This window comes from Arachis hypogaea, chromosome 10, assembly GCF_003086295.3.
Source record: "Arachis hypogaea cultivar Tifrunner chromosome 10, arahy.Tifrunner.gnm2.J5K5, whole genome shotgun sequence".
In the NCBI taxonomy this organism is placed as follows: Eukaryota; Viridiplantae; Streptophyta; class Magnoliopsida; order Fabales; family Fabaceae; genus Arachis; species Arachis hypogaea.
In genome coordinates, this window is record NC_092045.1 from 55,754,302 (window position 1) to 55,774,936 (window position 20,635).

Sequence of the window (20,635 nt, forward strand, 5' to 3'; positions counted from 1 at the left end):
GCTCTTCAATGACATACTCATCCTCTTCAGAGGAAGAATACTCATCAGAGCTCATGAATGGCAGAAGTAAGTCCAATGGAATCTCTATGGTCTCATTTTGAGCCTCAGATTCCCATGCTTCCTCATTGGGGAACTCATTGGAGGCCAGTGGACGTCCATTGAGGTCTTCCTCAGTGGTGTTCACGGCCTCTCCTTTCTCCCAAAATTCGGCCATGTTGATGGCCTTGCACTCTCCTTTTGGATTTTCTTCTGTATTGCTTGGAAGAGTACTAGGAGGGAGTTCAGTAATTTTCTTGCTCAGCTGACCCACTTGTCCCTCCAAATTTCTAATGGAAGACCTTGTTTCAGTCATGAAACTTTGAGTGGTTTTGATTAGATCAGAGACCATGGTTGCTAAGTCAGAGTTATTCTGCTTAGAACTCTCTGTCTGTTGCTGAGAAGATGATGGAAAAGGCTTGCTATTGCTAAACCTGTTTCTTCCACCATTATTATTGTTGAAACCTTGTTGAGGTCTCTGTTGATCCTTCCATGAGAAATTTGGATAATTTCTCCATGAAGGATTATAGGTGTTTCCATAGGATTCTCCCATGTAATTCACCTCTTCCATTGAAGGGTTCTCAGGATCATAAGCTTCTTCCTCAGATGAAGCTTCCTTAGTACTGCTTGGTGCATTTTGCATTCCAGACAGACTTTGAGAAATCATATTGACTTGTTGGGTCAATATTTTGTTCTGAGCCAATATGGCATTCAGAGTGTCAATCTCAAGAACTCCTTTCTTCTGACCAGTCCCATTGTTCACAGGATTCCTTTCAGAAGTGTACATGAATTGGTTATTTGCAACCATTTCAATCAGCTCTTGAGCTTCTGTAGGCATCTTCTTCAGATGAAGAGATCCTCCAGCAGAGCTATCCAAAGACATCTTGGATAGTTCAGAGAGACCATCATAGAAAATACCTATGATGCTCCATTCAGAAAGCATATCAGAAGGACACTTTCTGATTAATTGTTTGTATCTTTCCCAAGCTTCATAGAGGGATTCTCCTTCCTTCTGTCTGAAGGTTTGGACTTCCACTCTAAGCTTACTCAATTTTTGAGGTGGAAAGAACTTTGCCAAGAAGGCATTGACTAGCTTTTCCCAAGAGTCCAGGCTTTCTTTAGGTTGTGAGTCCAACCATGTCCTAGCTCTGTCTCTTACAACAAAAGGGAATAGCATAAGTCTGTAGACCTCAGGGTCAACCCCATTAGTCTTGACTGTGTCACAGATTTGCAAGAATTCAGCTAAAAACTGATGAGGATCTTCCAATGGAAGTCCATGGAACTTGCAATTCTGTTGCATTAGAGAAACTAATTGAGGCTTAAGCTCAAAGTTGTTTGCTCCAATGGCAGGGATAGAGATGCTTCTCCCATAGAAGTCGGGAGTAGGTGCAGTAAAGTCACCCAACACCTTCCTTGCATTGTTGGCATTGTTGTTGTTTTCGGCTGCCATGGGTTCTTCTTCTTTGAAGATTTCTGTTAGGTCCTCTACAGAGAGTTGTGCTTTGGCTTCTCTTAGCTTTCTCTTCAAGGTCCTTTCAGGTTCAGGATCAGCCTCAACAAGAATGCTGTTGTCCTTGCTCCTGCTCATAAGAAGGAGAAGGGAACAAGAAAATGTGGAATCCTCTATGTCAGAGTATAGAGATTTCTTTAGGTGTCAGAGGAAAAGAAAAGTAGAAGACAGAAGTAGAAAATTCAAACTTATCAAAGAAGATGGAGTTCGAATTTTGCATTAAGGGATAGTGTTAGTCCATAAATAGAAGGATGTGAGAAGAAGGGAAGTAATTTTCGAAAATTAAGTAAAAGAGTTTGAAAACATTTTGAAAAATACTAATTGATTTTCGAAAATAAAAGTGGAAAAGAAATAAAGTGATTTTTAAAAAAGATTTTGAAATTAGAAATCAGAAAGATTTGATTGAAAACTATTTTGAAAAAGATGTGGTTAAGAAGATATGATTAGTTTTAAAAAGATGTGATTGAGAAGATATGATTTGAAAAACATTTTAAAAAGATTTGATTTTGAAAATTAAAAACTTGGCTAACAAGAAAAGATATGATTCAAACATTAAACCTTTCTCAACAGAAAAGGCAACATACTTGAAATGTTGAATCAAATCATTAATTGATAGCAAGTATCTTTGAAAATAGAAAGAAATCAATTTTGAAAACATATGATTGAAAAGATTTGATTTGAAAAAGATTTGATTTTGAAAAACTTTGAAAACTTGAAAAAAAATTGCATTGAAAACAGAATCTTTCCTCTTGTGCCATCCTGGCGTTAAACGCCCAGAATGGTGCACATTCTGGCGTTTAACGCCCAAAACTATACCCTTTTGGGCGTTAAACGCCCAACCAGGTACCCTGGCTGGCGTTTAAACGCCAGTCTGTCCTTCTTCACTGGGCGTTTTGAACGCCCAGCTTTTTCTGTGCAATTCCTCTGCTGTATGTTCTGAATCTTCAATTCTCTGTATTATTGACTTGAGAAGACACAATTTAAAAATATTTTTGGATTTTTAATAATAAGGAAAAATCAAAATGCAACAAGAATCAAATAACAATGCATGCAAGACACCAAACTTAGCAGTTTGTATACTACTGACACTAATGGGAATGCATATAAGACACATAAACACTCAAGTCAAGAGAATTCAAAGATTAGAGTAAGAAATCATCAAGAATTATTTGAAGATCCTTAAGACACATGAATGAATGCATGCAATTGACACTAAACTTAACATGAGACTAGTGTCTCAACAAGAAACATAGAATACTTTTTTTTTTGGTTTTATGATTTTGTAAATTTTTTTGTGCTTTTTCGAAAATTAAGTGGAAAAAGGTATCAAAGTTCTTAATGAGAATTCCAGGAATCAGTGCAATGCTAGTCTAAGACTCCGGTCCAGGAATTAGACATGGCTTCACAGCCAGCCAAGCTTTCAAGGAAAGTTTCGGTCCAAAACACTAGACATGGCCAATGGCCAGCCAAGCCTTAGCAGATCACTGCTCCAATAGCAAGATTGATAGAAATCAACAAGCTTTTGTGACGATAAGTTGAAACCTCGGTCCAATGAAATTAGACATGGCTTCACAGCCAGCCAGATTTCAACAGATCATCATGAAACTCTAGAATTCATTCTCAAGAACTCTGAAGAAAAAAAATACCTAATCTAAGCAACAAGATGAACCGTCAGTTGTCCAAACTCAACAATCCCCGGCAACGGCGCCAAAAACTTGGTGGACGAAATTGTGATCAATACTTTTCATAAATCAAATAATCCCCGGTAATGAATCCAAAAACTTGATGTTCAATACCATGGCATAAACACAACTTCGCACAACTAACCAGCAAGTGTACTGGGTCGTCCAAGTAATAAACCTTACGCGAGTAAGGGTCGATCCCACAGAGATTGTTGGTATGAAGCAAGCTATGGTCACCTTGTAAATCTTAGTCAGGCAAACTCAAATGGGTATAGTGATAAACGCATAAAACATAAAGATAAAGATAGAGATACTTATGTAATTCATTGGTAGGAATTTCAGATAAGCGTATGAAGATGCCTTCCCTTCCGTCTCTCTGCTTTCCTACTGTCTTCATCCAATCCTTCTTCCTCCTTTCCATGGAAAGCTCAAGCAAGGGTTTCACCATTGTCAGTGGCTACCTCCCATCCTCTCAGTGGAAATGTTCAACGCACCCTGTCACGGCACGGCTATCCATCTGTCGGTTCTCGATCAGGCCGGAATAGAATCCAATGATTCTTTTGCGTCTGTCACTAACCCCCCGCCCTCAGGAGTTTGAAGCACGTCACAGTCATTCAATCATTGAATCCTACTCAGAATACCACAGACAAGGTTAGACCTTCCGGATTCTCTTGAATGCCGCCATCAGTTCTAGCCTATACCACGAAGACTCTGATCTCACGGAATGGCTGGCTCGTTTGTCAAGCGAGCACTCGGTTGTCAGGCGATCAACCATGCATCGTGTATCAGGAATCCAAGAGATATTCACCCAATCGAAGGTAGAACGGAGGTGGTTGTCAGTCACACGTTCATAGGTGAGAATGATGATGAGTGTCACGGATCATCACATTCATCAATTTGAAGAACAAGTGATATCTTAGAACAAGAACAAGTGGAATTGAATAGAAGAACAATAGTAATTGCATTAATACTCGAGGTACAGCAGAGCTCCACACCTTAATCTATGGTGTGTAGAAACTCCACCGTTGAAAATACATAAGAACAAGGTCTAGGCATGGCCGAATGGCCAGCCTCCCAATGATCTAAGATAGCATCAGAACAAAGATAACTACCCAGATATCTCAATACAATAGTAAAAGGTCCTACTTATAGGAAACTAGTAGCCTAGAGTGTACAGAGATGAGTAAAAGACATAAAAATCCACTTCCGGGCCCACTTGGTGTGTGCTTGGGCTGAGCAATGAAGCATTTTCGTGTAGAGACTCTTCTTGGAGTTAAACGCCAGCTTTTATGCCAGTTTGGGCGTTTAACTCCCATTTTGGTGCCAGTTCCGGCGTTTAACGCTGGGATTTCTGAGGTGACTTTGAACGCCGGTTTGGGCCATCAAATCTTGGGCAAAGTATGGACTATCATATATTGCTGGAAAGCCCAGGATGTCTACTTTCCAACGCCGTTGAGAGCGCGCCAATTGGGCTTCTGTAGCTCCAGAAAATCCACTTCGAGTGCAGGGAGGTCAGAATTCAACAGCATCTGCAGTCCTTTTTAGTCTCTGAATCAGATTTTTGCTCAGGTCCCTCAATTTCAGCCAGAAAATACCTGAAATAACAGAAAAACACACAAACTCATAGTAAAGTCCAGAAAAGTGAATTTTAACTAAAAACGAATAAAAATATACTAAAAACTAACTAGATCATACTAAAAACATACTAAAAACAATGCCAAAAAGCGTATAAATTATCCGCTCATCAACATCCCTTTTCATCTCTTCTTGTCCTTGAACAAGAACACCAAGGGTTTCATCCATTAGAGATTGGGTGGGTGGAAGGGTTCTTCATTTTGGGAAAATGGTTCATAGTAGGAAGGTGGTTCTTCTTGGTAGAGTTGTGGTGGTTCAATGTTTTTCACTCTTTCCACTTGTTGCACAACACACTCCATGGTTGCGTGAAATTGATCCAATGCTTCCTTGAGACGATCCCTTGACTCTTGTTCCTCTTGGATAATATGAGTAGGATCATAGGGTTCTTGGATTGAAGGACATGAGTATTCTTCCATGGGTGGTTGTGGTGGAAAGTAGTATTCATCTTGTGGTTGAAAATTTTCATATATTGGAGGTGGTTCATCTTGGTAATAATATAGAGGGGGTGGCTCTTGAAAATATTGATGTTGGAATGGTGATGGCTCTATGTGTGGTTCATATGGCTCATATGGTTGTTGGTAGGATGGATATGGATTAGGGTCATATGAAGGTGGTTGGTAAGAAGGGGCTTGTGAGTATGGTTGAGAGTTATGTTGAGGATATGGTTCATAGGCATACGGTGGTGGTTCTTGAAAGTCACAAGGTGATTCACCATAGCCATTGGATTGATATGCATCATAGAATGGCTCTTCTTCATAGTGCATTGGTGGAGGTTGTTGCCATGAAGATTGATCATATGCATATGGCTCCTCCCACCTTTGGTTATCCCATCCTTGATACACATTTTCATTATAGTTCTCATTTCCTACAACATAGTTGTAATCACACTCATAGCCAAAATGAGAATTCATAATGGAAAGAGCAAAACAAAACTAACAAAAACTAGAAAACAAAGCAAAAAGCAAGATATTCACACTATTCACATATATACAATAACCAATAACATAACACCATTGCAAATCCCCAGCAACGGCGCCATTTTGATGAACGGATTTTTGACGGTTTAGAATTCACAAATGAATTCTCGTTGCAAGTATAGTTTCTAAACCAAGCAACAATCCTTTCATACAAAAAGTTGTTTGTCACTAAAACAAACCCCTAAAATTTATAAACCAAAGTATTGGACCTCGGGTCGTTCTCCCTAGGAATTACAATAAAGTGTCTTGTTATTGGTTATGAGATATTTTGGGGTTTTTTTTATATGAAGCATGAAAGATAAATGGCAAGAAAGTAAACTAAGGCCTAAAAAAGTCTTGGCAAGGGTTGGTGGTCAAGGATCTCTATCCTAATCACTAACCACTATATGAGAATTGGCAAGGATTAATCTCATTAAATCATCCTCTAACTAGTAGTAAAGGAAAGTCAAATGAGCTATATCAATCCTAGTCTATAAGTCCTAACTCTCCACTAATTCAATTAGTGAGAACTAGAGTCAATGGATCCCAATCATCAATTACTTGGACATTAGTAACTCAAGAGTTCCTAAGTTACCTTTCCAAGCCAAGAACATAAAACTCTACTCTAAAACCCAACCAACCATTTCATCAAACACTTGGAAGGCACAAAAGAAAGGCATAGTAAATTGACAACAATAATGAAATCTAACAACAATTATTGAAAGGAATTAACAACTAACAAAGCAAAAAGGAACACAATTATTATGATTTACCTTGAATTGAATTGAAAGAAAATGGAAGAAACAAAAGTAGATCTACAACAAAATACAAGAACAACATAAAAGAAATTACAACAAAAGGATGGAAGAAGAATGAATGTAACTACAAGGAATTGAGAAGAGAGAAGTAGAAGAAGATGAATCTAAATCTAGATCTAAGAACTAAACCTAATCCTAATCCTAATTCTAGAGAGAAGAGAGAGCTTCTCTCTCTAGAAACTAACTCTAAACTAATCCTAATGTGTGTGAATGAGTGGAATCCCTTTTGCTCTTCAATCCTTGGCTTTAAATAGCATCTTTGGCGCCAAAATTGGTTGGGATTGGGCCCCACAACCCTTCAGAATTCGTTGGCCACGTTTTCATTAAAAAAGTCATAAACTAACACTGACGCGTATACGCACAGCACGCGTACGCGTCCATGGGGTAATTCGCAAGGTGCGCGTAAGCGCCAGGTGCGCGGGCGCGTCCATGGGCAAGTTCAACTCCTTTGACTTTTCATGATTTCTCCACTTTGCATGCTTTCCTCTTCACTCCTTTGATCCATTTCTAGCCTTTTCAATCTGAAATCACTAGCAAACATATCAAGGCATCTAGTGGAATCAAAGGGAGATAAAAATCATCAAATTAAAGGCCTAAAAAGCATGTTTTCACATCTAAGCACAAATAAGGCGACAATCACAAAATCATGCTAATTCATTGAATAAATGTGGGTAAAAGGTATTAAAATCTCCTAAAATCAATACAAGATAAACCCAAAAAATGGGGTTTATCATCAATCTAGGAAAGTAAACCTCCTTCCCTTCCATCACACACCCGATCAAGACTAGCATGTCTATCGGGATCTCGGTGAAGTGTGTGGTAGGCATGACGTAGGAGGCAAATATTTGTTGCCAGGTCTTGGCCTCTCTAGTCAGATAAGCGAATCTCATCCCCTTTGGCTTCTTGTTGTTAGCATCCATCACCCAAACAACATCAGGGGTAGCAATGACGGATCTCAAAGCCTCAAAGTCGAAGGTCATGCAGTACATGGCTATCTCGGCCTGCTCATATGCATCTGTAGCTCCGGTCTTAGGCAGACAATGTAAAGCATCCTCGACAGCGGCCTTCGTAACCAATATCTGACCGCCTCGTAGGATAACTGAATCAAGGGTCGCTCGAAAGAAGTTACAGTAGAATTCCCTAACCCAAGTCATGTTCACCCGACCCAACTCCTGATCAACATAGCCCATACCCAGACTCTTAATCCGGGCATTAACGGAATGCCTCAAATCATCAGGAATGGCTAATTTCTTCTCTATGTTGAGGCCTTTCTTCCGGAAGTCGGTGAATCGGAGTTCAGAATACAAGTTGGGAAACCGGTTTGCGTCAGTAGGAGGTGTTTTCCTCTTCTTAGAGGTAATAGCCTTGGCTTGTCCTCTATCGGCCATCCTGAAAAACAACCAAGATACAATATAAACAAATAGGCCAAGTAGAGAGAATGGGAAGCAAGGACATGTTCATGAAGTGAGTAAAAAGGAAGAAAACTTGGAATACAAGCAACAAGACTTAGCATTCAACACCAAGCTATAAACCAAGAATTCACGCAATATACGCACAATGCTTGCTCATTAAGCTCGATAAACGTCATACCCAAAAGAATAAGTGAAAAGGTTAGGTTGAACCAAAAAGAAAGAAGTTAGCCGGTTAAATAAACTAGGAGTTAGAGAACCGGTCAAAAATTAGTGGTGTGACGGTTATTTAGCTTAATCAAAATGAATTTACAAAGTATGGATAACAAGCATACTCACAATCATGAAAAAGAGGCAAGTCATTGATGATGAAATGTGAAATTGCTAAAAGTAAGCAAATGAAATGCAAGCCATCAATCAATCGTTATGGTCACTAGGTTTGTGGCAATTGGTGTATCATGAAAACAGCAAGTTGGAGTCAAATAAAGAGGCATTTAATTCAACTTGACAAGTGAGAGTTCATGAAGGTTCGAATAGATGCATATCATGGGAAACAAGGCAAAGATATGGAAATGCCAACCCAAGGTTGCCTAAGAGTTGAACCTGGTGTAATTAGGTGAATTCTCAATTTCAAAAGCAACAGATTTAGCGATAGGCAACATGTTTAAAACCAAAGCAAGTTTCGGAAAGTCGGGCAGCATCCCGGCAGTAAATCGGATGTTTCTGGATAGCAAAAAGTAGCAAAAATAGTCATATGAGTTCGAAATAGCAATTAGGCAAGATAACCAAAGAATTCATATGACTTGGATAGCACAAATCAAGTAGGGCAGCAGCAAGAAATAGCATAGCAGAGGTAATATACATACGGAATAACATCAATCACCTTGCAGTAAAAGGTACATCATATACGAAGTAAACAGGAACGGAGCACTTATCAGGCCTAGAATCATCTAACAATATTCTAACTACCTAACAACATACATTTATATCTACCTTACATACAGATTATTCAACTGACTAACTAAAATTAGCTAACAAAAGTAATAAAAGACAGTAAAAAAGACAGAGCAGAGGCAGGAGCAGCATGGTGTAACCTGAAAGTCAGAGACAGAATGAAAGTGGAAATGGAACTAGGGAAAGAAAGGTTGGCACCGCCCAAAGCCGGTGGCGGCTGGTGGAGCTCGTGGTGGAAAGAGAGCTGAGAGGGAGAGAAGCGGTGAAAGAAGTGAGTGAGAAGGGGGAGAAAAAGAGAGAAGAGGAAAGGGGGTGGTGGCGGCGGCAGTGACGTCGCCGGCGTGGTGGTCGGTGCGGCGGTTGCAGGGATGGTAATGGAGGGAGATAAAAAGGGAGAGCCGTTAGGGAAGAGGGGAAGGTGCGCGACTGCTAGGGTTGTCGCATCCCTGGGGGTTAATGAATTCGAATATGCGCGAACGCGCACCGCGCGCGTTCAAACGGGTGGTTGACAGATGAGGGTGTGCGGGAGCAGAAAGTGCACCCTAGCATAGATGGGGGTTTAGATCATGGGCATGGGTGCTCATAGGGCGCGCTCGCGTGCATGGGGTGGGCTAAAGGCATGATGTTGGCCCAGAGTCGGCACAACTCTCGGGTCCTTGGCCTGGGAGCTGCGGCAGCGGATCGGCGCGGATACGGCATGTGCGTGGTCACGTGCATTTCGTTTCTAGCGCATGGGCGCACAGGCTCGCAGTGCGCGTCGGCGCGAATGAAGTTGTGCTGGGGGCCTAATGTTGGCGCGAGAGTGACCTAACTCTCTGAAAAATGTATGGGCTGCATCTGCGCTATGGGCACGTGCGCGCACATGATGTGCGGAAAACGATCCGACACAAAACTCACCGGCAAGTGCACCGGGTCGCATCAAGTAGTAATAACTCACTTAGAGTGAGTTCGATCCCACAGGGATTGATGGATCAAGCAACTTTAGTGGGTGATTAGTTTAGTCAAACTAACATTGAGTCAATTATGTGAAATGTAGCCAACAGAAAGTAAGTAGCAAGGAAAATTAAAGTGCAGAAAGTAAAATTGCAGAAACTTAAAGTGCAAGAAAGTAAAATAGCTAAAACTTAAATTGCAAGAAAAGTAAATTGCCTGAGAAGTAAATGGGAGTGGGTGCTGGAAATTAAATAGGGCAATAGATCATAACTCTAAACTCTTGTAGCAAGCTTAAATTGCAGGAAAATAAATTGGGAGTAATGTAAAAAGAGAAGCAAAATTGCAGTGAATCGGAACTTAGAGCAATTGCAGAGGAATTAAAATTGTGCAGGAAATGTAAATGAGATTTGCAGCAAGCTTGATGTAAACTGAATTGAGGAACTAAATAGCAAGTAAAATGCAGCTCAATAGCAAAATAAAATTGAAGATCTCAGGGAATCAAATAGACTAGAAAAGAAGTCTAGATTTCAAGTCCTTCCTTGATCCAATAGAGAACAATTTGCAAAAGAAATGAAGATGAAAGCAGTAAACAGAGTGTTGATTCAAATCCTTAATTCACTGAAATTTTGTAGAAGAAGAACAAGAGAAATCTCAAAGTGAGAATGAAACAGAATTCCTTCAATTCTCAACCCAAGATTCAAGACAAAAAGAAAAACTAAAGAGAGAGAGTTCTCTATTCCTAATGCTCCCTAGTGGAGCTAGCCTTTCTAATGGAGCTCGCCTTCCTAATGCTCTCTATTAGAGCCCACCCCCTGCTTCATCTTCAGCCAACATTTGCCTCAACGTTTGAGGCAAACGTTGGCGCAAACGTGGGCGACCTCCAGGGCGTTCTTCAGCTGCTACTCACGTTTGAGGCAAACATGAGCTCAAACGTGAATCCCTTCTTTCCAAGCCCATTCTTGCAACCTTCTTCCAAGCTTTATTCCACCTATCATCAATCAATCAAAAGCATCAAAGCTATGCTCAAAATCATGAGATTGTTTCTCTTTCATAATATATGACAATTATAGCACAAAATCTCATGAGAATGCATCAATTTATCAATCATTGATTAAATCAAAGGAAACATGGAATTCTACCCAATTGGCTTGCTTATGTCTCAAGAAAGTGCATAAAACTTATTAAAAACAAAGGAAAAAGACTAGTGAAACTAGGTTAAGATGACTTGTCATAACAACACCAAACTTAAAGCTTGCTTGTCCCCAAGCAAGAACAGATTTATTAAGAAGAAAGGATGAAAAAGGAAGAGAATGCTCATGCTAGCAGAGTATTATTGGTAGCTCATGGGGCTTTATGCAGATATATAACTACCACTTCTTATTGTCATATAGGCCTAGAAAGTCTCCTCTAAGCATCAAGCAACACATTGCTATGACCTCTCATTATTCTTTTGTCCTTGGTTACTATATTTTTTTTCTATAAGCTTTAGTTCAGTGTCATGTGTAACAAGCTCTTTTCTTTGGGTTACTAAATGCCTTGTAGTTAGGTTGCTCTTGATTGTGGATTTTCAGTTGATAATCCCAGGTTAGTTAACCCAAGTTACCAAGTGTTGATGCACTCTGACAAACCCCATTTGTAGGGTTTATCTTGTATTGATTTTAGGGGATTTTATCACCTTTTACCCACATTTATCCATTGAAATAGCATGGTTTTATAACTTCTCCTTTAATTGTGCTTAAGAGTGAAAACATGCTTTTTAGGACTTAAAATAGCTAAATCTAATTCTCCTTGATTCCATTAGATGCCTTGATATGTTTGTTAAGTGATTTAAGGTTTAGGAGGCAAAGATTGGATCAAGGGAATGAAGAAAGAAAGCATGAAAAGTTGGAGAACTCATGAAGAAATGAAAGAACCGGAAAGCTGTCAAGCCGACCTCTTCACACCTAAACGACCATAACTTGAGCTACAGAGGTCCAAATGATGCGGTTCCAGTTGGGTTAGAAAGCTAACATCCGGGGCTTCAAAACGATATAAGATTTGCCATAGTTGCTACACGTATGGTGGCGCGCACGCGCAAAGTACGCGCACGCGCCGTTGGTGCACGTGATCACTTCATGCAAACTCGTGGCTAGCGAATTTACAAGCCTTGTGGGCCCAATCCAACTCATTTCTAATGCTATTTAAGCTAAGGATTGAAGGGGGAATGAATATACTTTACCATAACTTTTTACCATTAGTCATAGTTTAGTAGTTAGAATTAGTTTCTAGAGAGAGAAGCTCTCACTTCTCTCTAGAATTAGGATTAGGATTAGGATTAGTTCTTAGATCTAGGTTTTAATCTTTGCTTTCTTCTACTTCTACCTTTAAATTTCTTGTTGTTACATTCATCTTCCTCTATTCTTTTCTTATAATTTCCTTTATGTTGTTCTTACATTTTGTTGTAGATCTAGTATTGTTCTTTCTACATTCTTCCAATTCAATAAGAGGTAATTCATAATAAATGTGTCTTCTTTGCTCTTCCATTGTTGATCTCTTGTTTTTGTAGTTATAGATTCCTTTAATTCTTGCATTTAATAATGTTTACTTCTATTGCACTCTATGTGTTTGTTGAAATGTCTCTTTTAGTTTTAGTGTAGATTTTGTTCCTCTTGGCCTAGGTAGAGTAATTAGTAACTCTTGAGTTATCTAATTCCTTTGTTGATTGATAATTGGAGAGATTGCTAATTGATTTGAATGCCTCTAAAGCTAGTCTTTCCTTTAGGAGTTGATTAGGATTTGAGGAATCAAATTGATTCATCCACTTGACTTTCCTCCATGGTTAGAGGTTAACTAAGTGGGAGCAATGGACAATTTGTCATCACAATTGAGGAGGATAACTAGGATAGGACTTCTAGTTCTCATATCTTTCCAAGAGCTTTGTTAGTTGTTAGTTTATTTTCTTTGCCATCTATAATTCTTGTCCAAAAGCTTAAAAACCCCAAATATAATTCACAACCAATAACAAGACACTTCATTACAATTCCTAGGGAGAACGACCCGAGGTTTGAATACTTCGGTTTATAAATTTAGGGGTTTGTTTTAGTGACAAACAACTTTTTTGTATGAAAGGATTATTGCTTGGTTTAGAAACTATACTTCGACGAGAATTCATTAGTGAAATTCTAAACCACCAAAAATCCAATCGTCACACTCCAAAGGACTTAATAATCCAAGCAGATCCTAGTACAAAGACACCACATGCATGTATTCTAAGGTTCAAGCTATTGGTGTCTAGCTTTATTCTTTTTTTTCTTTTTTTTTCTTGCTGCCACTTTTGGCTTTCTTATTCTACTTTTTTTTTCAACCAAGGATTTTTATTTTTGAGATTCATAGGCAGTGAGCTACTTTCTACTTAAGAGGAGAACAGTCTAGTCCTCTTATTCACTAAAAGTGAGTTACCACACAATCACACATACATGCCACCACTTACTATTATTTGACTTCTTGCTAGCAATGAACCATCTTACTTCATGTTTCAAACATTTATTTTATTGAATTGAAAAGATACAATGGACAGAGCATGCATTAGTTAAGTGAAAGTAGACACACAAGCACACACTTAGACTAGCTTACTTATTTTAAGAATGACAAACATAATGCAAAGATTACTAACTGAAATGACTACTAAAGATGCAAAGACTATTAAACAAACAAGATGCATGCTTTTTCTTTAGAGTGATGAACAAAGAGCAGGTCCACCTTTCAATTATCTTGCTTTTTCTTTTTCTTTTCATTTGCTTGATTGCTGGTGTTTCTGGTATCCATGTCTGTGTCTGTTGACCCTCGCCAGAACCCAGCTTTGTTCATTGTTTCTTCTACTCTATCTTCAAGTCCTATAGCTTTGTTTACTTCTTTCTCACTCCTTCCTTTGAAGTACTCATCGAAAGTTGGGAATGCTGGCTCCATATTGTGTAAATGCTCCGCAATATAGTTCAATTTGATTTGACTATTTATGTTATAGTCAGCTTGGACTTCATACCTTGCATCTTGAAGGGTTGTGAATTCCTTGAGAGCCCTCATGTTTTCAGCTTGCATTTGTGCTAGCTTTCCGAATGATTCGTGAGATTGGAAAGCTTGTTCTTCTTGCATTACTAAGAATTTTGACTCGAAATCCCTTTGCTGGTTCATCATTTTCAGCTGCCATTCCTCTTGTCTTTGTTGGTGTTGTATGTATTGTGAATGGTACTCCTCTTGCCTTTCTTGAATCCCCATGTATTGTTGTGACAATCTTCCAATTGCTTCTTGCATCTGGGTCATGTCCATGTTGTTATGTGGTTGAAATTGTTGCTGTTCCTCTTGTAACTCTTCTTCCTCCATTGGGTCTTCTCTTTGCCTTCTTCTTTGTGGTCTTCAGCTTTGTTGAGCTTCAGTAACAGTCATCATTCTTTCAAAGGTTATAGGCAGGCCTGGATTCAACCATGTTGGGTTTGCATCCTCCATTGGCACTTTGGCTTTCATGCACAAACGCATAATGGTGCTTGGGTAGTGTAGCCAACCTTCGGCCGAATTCTTTTCTGCTATCCTTTGAATATCATTTGCAATGATCTCGTGAACCTTCACTTCTCCTCCCATTATTATACAATATAACATGATAGCTCTTTTCTTGTTGACCTCCGAGTTGTTCACTGTGCCCAAGATCGATCTCTTTAGTAGCTCATACCAACCTTTTGATTCAGGGGTGAGATCTCCTCTTCTCAAGTATTGGTACTTGTTTTTAGCAACTCCTACCCACTCCGTGTTCACCACACATATTTCACTGGCAATCTCATCATAGTCTTGGTCTTCATTTAACCTTTGGTGGTATCCTGGCTCATCAAAATGGACTGCCCGTAGTTTTAACACCTTCATGATAGTATTTGGGCTAAAATCCACTTCAGTTTCCCGTACATAACTCTTGTAGGTTGGAGCTTTGTTCATCTCAAGCCTTGGGGTATTAGCATAGAACTCCCATATGATGTTTGCATTGATCCTGGTAATTGGTGAAGTGAGCTCTTCCCATCTCCTCTTTCTAATCTTGGCTTTCATTTCTGGGCACTCTTCACCCGGCAATAGAATTGGAACTTCCGGATATATCTTTTTGTCTTTCATCAATTCCCATTGCATTTGATGGTACCATGTTCTGAACTTCCATTGATCAAATTCAAAAGTGCTTTCTTCAACCGTGGGTTCCTTTCCTTTCCTTCGTTTGGCTCTTGAAGAAGAGGCCATGCTCACTTGATTGGTTGATCCCTTTTTTTGAGGCTAAGGTTCTGTGTGGAAAGTTTGGGGTTTTGGTGTGCTCCTGGAAGAAAAGATGTTTGAGGCTAAGATTACATGATGAGTAGTAATGAAGGAAATAGAGTTTGAATGGTTGGAGTACAAGGAGTGTGCAACTTCTTCGTTCATGTGCATGGCTTGAAGGTGGTGTTTTATAATCACTTATTTGAACAATGGAGGGCTGGGATGCAATTGGACATTTTCCAAATCAAAGGTATGCATGCAAAGTTGAATGAGGACAAAGCTTGCGTCTTTAATGGTCTTCAATGTGCTCTTCCCAAGGATGTGCAGAATCACCCCTTGAAGCATGTGATGGAATTTTGTCCTCGTCCTATGCCCCTCCTTGTTTTGTCCCCTCCATTGAATAGTGTCTTGACTACCTGATCATCACAACAAGACAAAAAAAAGGAATAAGCATCACCAAAGGCTATTAGATAGATTGCTCATCATTTCTTATGCCTATCTAACCATGATTCTCTTTTTTTTTCTTGGAGGACACCAAACTTAATGTTTGGTTATATAGTCTAAAATGTTGCTTCCTCCAACTATTGCTCTTGAAATCTCAATGTCACTCTTGGTTAAATATTTATAAGAAATGCTTTTATTTAAAAAAAATTTCCATGAAGAATCAATTGTGTCCCTTAATTGGTGAATCAAGGTTTGATGAACACCAAACTTGTCTCATGTTAAGGGATAAATGTAGAATGCCAGCAATTTATCACAATTGATACCTTCATTACAAGATATGATTTCTTTTCGATCGTAAAGTCCTAGAAGGTACTAATGTATGATCCATCGGTGTATGATTTTGATTTCATGAACAAGAAATGATCTTCTGAAAACTCTACACATGCAGACACCAAACTTAATGTTTGGTTATATACTTCATTGGAGAGACTAAGCATATGGTCTAAGAGTGTTTGAAAAACTGAGTTGGTGTGCTTAAAGGCACACCAAACTTAGAAGTCTTGGCATATGTTTCAAAACAGTGCATGCATTCATTAAGTATGTTCATGAGAAAAAAAAAATCATGCTAGGATGACCATAGCTTATTGAATTTAAAACAACAGGAATCTTAAATCATGGGTTGCCTCCCATGTAGCGCTCTTTTATTGTCACTAGCTTGACATTGGGACCCCATCAGGGTGGTTGACAGTTGTGATGTCTCAACTTGTCTCCCCTCACTGTGAACTTCTTTTTTTTTCCTTGATGTTCAATTTTGGCATGCTCAAGTGAGAGTATGTTGCAAACAATGTAATAATCATTGGCTTGTTGGCTTGTTCCCAATTGTTGATAGATCAACTACACTTCATCACCCTTAGAGAACCCCTCAGTTGGGATTTTCTTGTTCTTTCATCCTTTCTGAGCTTTCTTCTTCCCCTTTTTTCTTTTTCTTGTTACTCCTTCTTCTTTGACAGCAACCTTTATTTTGGGATTCTCCTTCTCAGTTAGCGCTTTAATCCCTTCTTGATTTCCTTCTCCCCTTTGCACAGTCCCAGTCTTCTCTTGCTCTGCTATGTTGCTTATTTCTTGTCTTGGAAGATGATTTTCAACTGTCTTGCTAGTTTTTTCCTTCCATTGCAAGTCTCTTTTGTCAATCTCATTGTAGTTGTTCTTTTCATTACTGGGCTATGTCTCTGAAAATACATTCAGGGTGATGTTTTCCTCATGCATCCTAAGGGTTAGCTTTCTTTGTTCCACATCTATAATGGCCCTAGCAGTGGCCAAGAAAGGTCTCCCTAGTATGATGGAATCACTTTCATCCTCATCTGAATCTAAAACCACAAAGTCTGCAGGGTATATGAATTTGTCCATCTTGACTAGAAGGTTTTCAATCACACCCTGGGGTACACCACAGACTTATCTACCAGCTCTAGAGACATTTGTATGGGCTTAATTTCCTCTATACACAGTTTTTTCACCAAAGAAGAAGGTATTAAATTAATACTTGCTCCTAGATCACACATTGCCTTGTTGATGTTCAATCTCCCAATGGTGCAGGGTAGAAAGAAACTTCCAGGGTATGCAAGTTTAGGGGGAAGCCCCTTTTGAATCAAGGCCCTGCATTCCTCAGTAAGCAAAATAGGCTCTTTCTCATCCCAACTTCTTTTCTTGTCGATAAGCTCCTTCAAGAACTTGGCATATAAAGACATTTGCTCCAATGCCTCAGCCAAGGGAATGTTGATCTCTAGCTCCTTGAAAGTCTCAAGGAATTTATGAAAGTGCTGATCCTTTGCTTCTTTGTGGAATCTTTGGGGATACGGCAGCGGAGGTGTAATGCTCTTCTCCACTTGCTGCTATCTGATAAACCCCAATTTGACGGTTTATCTTGTATTGAATTTAGGGTATTTTGATAACCTTTTGTCACATTTAGCCTATGAATTAGCATGGTTTTGTTATCTCTCCCATATTTGTGTTTAAGTGTAAAAACATGCTTTTTAAGCCTTATTTTGATGAATTCTAATTTCTTCTTGATTCCATAAGATGCCTTGATGTGTTTGCTAGTAATTCCAGGATTGAAATAGGCTAGGCATGGATCAAAGGAAGCAAGGAAGAAAGCATGCAAGTGGAGAGAAACATAAAAAGTCAAAGAAGCAAAGTCAGCCAAGCACGTGCACGCGCACAAGGCGCTCGCGCGTACATTACAGAATCGACTAGGGACGTGCACGCGTACCATGCGCGCACGCGCCGGTGACAGCACATGACTTCATTAATGCAACACGTGCCTGGCGATTTGAGAGGGTTTCTGACCCCATTTTGGCGCCAATTGCTAGGAGGAAGGAATAAAAGGATCAATTATTGGATCTAGGCAATCATATAGCATAATTAGGATTAGTTTTAGAGTTAGTTTTAGAGAGAGAAGCTCTCACTTCTCTCTAGAATTAGGATTAGGTTTAGGTTAATCTCTCTTCTTAGATCTAGGTTTAATTCATGCTTTGATTCACTTTTCATTTATCAATTCTTAATCTTCTCCTCTTCCTCTTTCTAGTTATGTGCTTTAATAATTGTAATCCTTCATCTTGTTTTGGATAGATTGTTGTTCCTTTGTTTCTTTCAATAATGCAATTTGAGGTAATTCATGATAATTGTGATTTCCTTGATTGTTGTTGTTAATTCCTTTCAATAATTATTGTTAGATTCTATTCTTGTTGTTGATTTACTATGTTTTCCTTTTATGCCTTCCACGTGTTTGATGAAATGCTTGGTTGGATTTTAGTGTAGATTTTGTTCCTCTTGGCCTAGGTAGAGTAATTAGTGACTCTTGAGTTATCTAATTCCCTTGTTGATTGATAATTAGAAGTTGGTAAATCATGTTGCTTGTATGCGAAGTTTGTATTCGTAGGTTTTGATGAATGACAAACCAACAAACGACATGAAAAGACAAACCAACAAACAACTTGAATGAATAAGCATGAAGAGTTGAAAGCAACACAACAACAACAAGAAACTCAAGTCCACAACATTTGAAGACAAGTATAGTGTCTTAGGACTTAAGTAACTTCTTGTTAAGAACCAATTGCTAAATCTCTCAACACACACTCACAAAATGTTTTGATGCACATCTTGCAATTCGATGCTAGCCAAATGGTTTAAAACTTGTTTTCAAAGGTACAAAAGCATAGGAATTGACTCCAACAAGTTTGAGATCAATCCTAAGTATTTTGAAATGATTTTAAGCCATTCTTTAAGGTTTGCATCGATGCACACTCATCTTGCATCGATGCAAAGCATGCAACGACTTGTTGCATCGATGCAAAGATGTTTGCATCGATGCAACCTAGCTGAAAATTCAAATTTCAGCGTCAAAGACACATTTGCATCGATGCAAAGTGTTATGCATCGATGCAAATAATTCAAAAACATAAAAAATGGCTAGTTTTGACATAAAGGCTCCATCCCATTAATTCCCCAACGTTTCTAAGGTTTGGGGAATCTATAAATGGATGGATTGAAGCCTTATTTCACAATTTTGAGTATTTGGAAACTATCTTGTTCATATTCTTTCATTCTACACATTTTTAAAGTGATATAATACACAATTTGAGAGAGCAATATCAATTGGTTCAATAGTGCTAAACTTGTAATCATACACTCTTCTAGAGAGTACTCATTTCATCTCAACAATTCTTTGAGAATTGTTTTCTTGTACACCTTGTAAATTGGAGTGTGATCTCCAAGGTTGAGTCAAGAGTTATAAACACTATAGTCGGTGAGGATACCAAAGAGGTATACTAAGTACTCAAGGCAAATCTTAGAGAAGGTATCTCTAAGTGGAGTGGGTTAGTATACGAGTGGTGATCATATACCGTGAGGTGTTAGAAACTAAGGACTCGGATTGTAAAAGGTTTTGCGCGAGCACCTTGAAGCTTGGCAATAGTGGAACTTCTCAATTGCGATTGAGAAAGAAAGTGGACGTAGGACAAGGATTGTGCCGAACCACTCTAAATAGCGTTTGCATCTCTCCAAACTCATCTCTTCAATATTATTGTCTTTTACCTTTGAGCAAATAAATTGTGATCGAAAAGTAGCTTCGTAAGTACTTAAGGAGTGGCTTAAGTCCGATTGGTGAAAAGCTTGATCAATTTATTTGAGTTGGTGTCTATTGGAAAGTAAAAGCTCCTTATAAATGCTTAGCAATTGAGTTAAGCTCTTGGAAAAATACTAGTACAATAACACTTTTGTATATTGTCTTTAACTTTCGTAAAAAGATTCATTGTTGTTGCAATACTCAATTCACCCCCCTCTTGAGTAATTGTGCATAGGTTCTACAAGTGGTATCAGAGCTTAACCCTTTGAAAGACTTAACCGTTTAAGGGAAAAGATCATGGCAAGCACAGGCTTTAACAACAACAACACTAGCGAAGGTAACTCAACCGCTAGACCTCCTCTTTTCAGCGGAACAAATTACTCTTATTGGAAAAATAAGATGAGAATTTGGATCCGTTCTCAAGATGTGAGAATTTGGAAAGTGATTGAGAATGGAAATCACATTCCAACAAAGACAACAAGCGCTAAAGAAGGAGAAGTCTCCGTCTCAAAGCAAGTACCGAAAGGAGAAGATGAATATAGTGACGATGATTGGAAGAAAGTGGCAATGAATGATAAAGCCATCAACTTCATTCATTGTGCACTTAACGAGCATGATTATATGAAGATCTCTACATGTGAAACCGCTAAAGAGATTTGGGATAAACTCCAAATCACTTACAAAGGAACCGACCACGTTAAAGAATCAAAGGTATTTATGTTGGTTCATGAATGGGAAAATTTTAAAATGAAAGATGAAGAGAGCATTGAAGAAGCTCTTGAAAGACTCTCCAAGATCTTCAACAATCTAAGCATGCTTGGCACAAAATACAATGATAAACAAATTGTGACCAAGGTGCTTACAAGCCTGACACCAAAA

At 38.9% G+C, this 20,635-nt stretch overlaps 1 non-coding gene across 1 annotated transcript; it reads left to right on the forward strand.

Moving 5' to 3' along the window:
• The first annotated feature begins 973 nt into the window (after positions 1–973).
• Positions 974–1,081, forward strand: LOC112719254 (small nucleolar RNA R71). Its single transcript, XR_003161563.1, has one exon. It is a non-coding gene; the product is annotated as a small nucleolar RNA R71 (small nucleolar RNA).
• Positions 1,082–20,635: the final 19,554 nt, after the last annotated feature.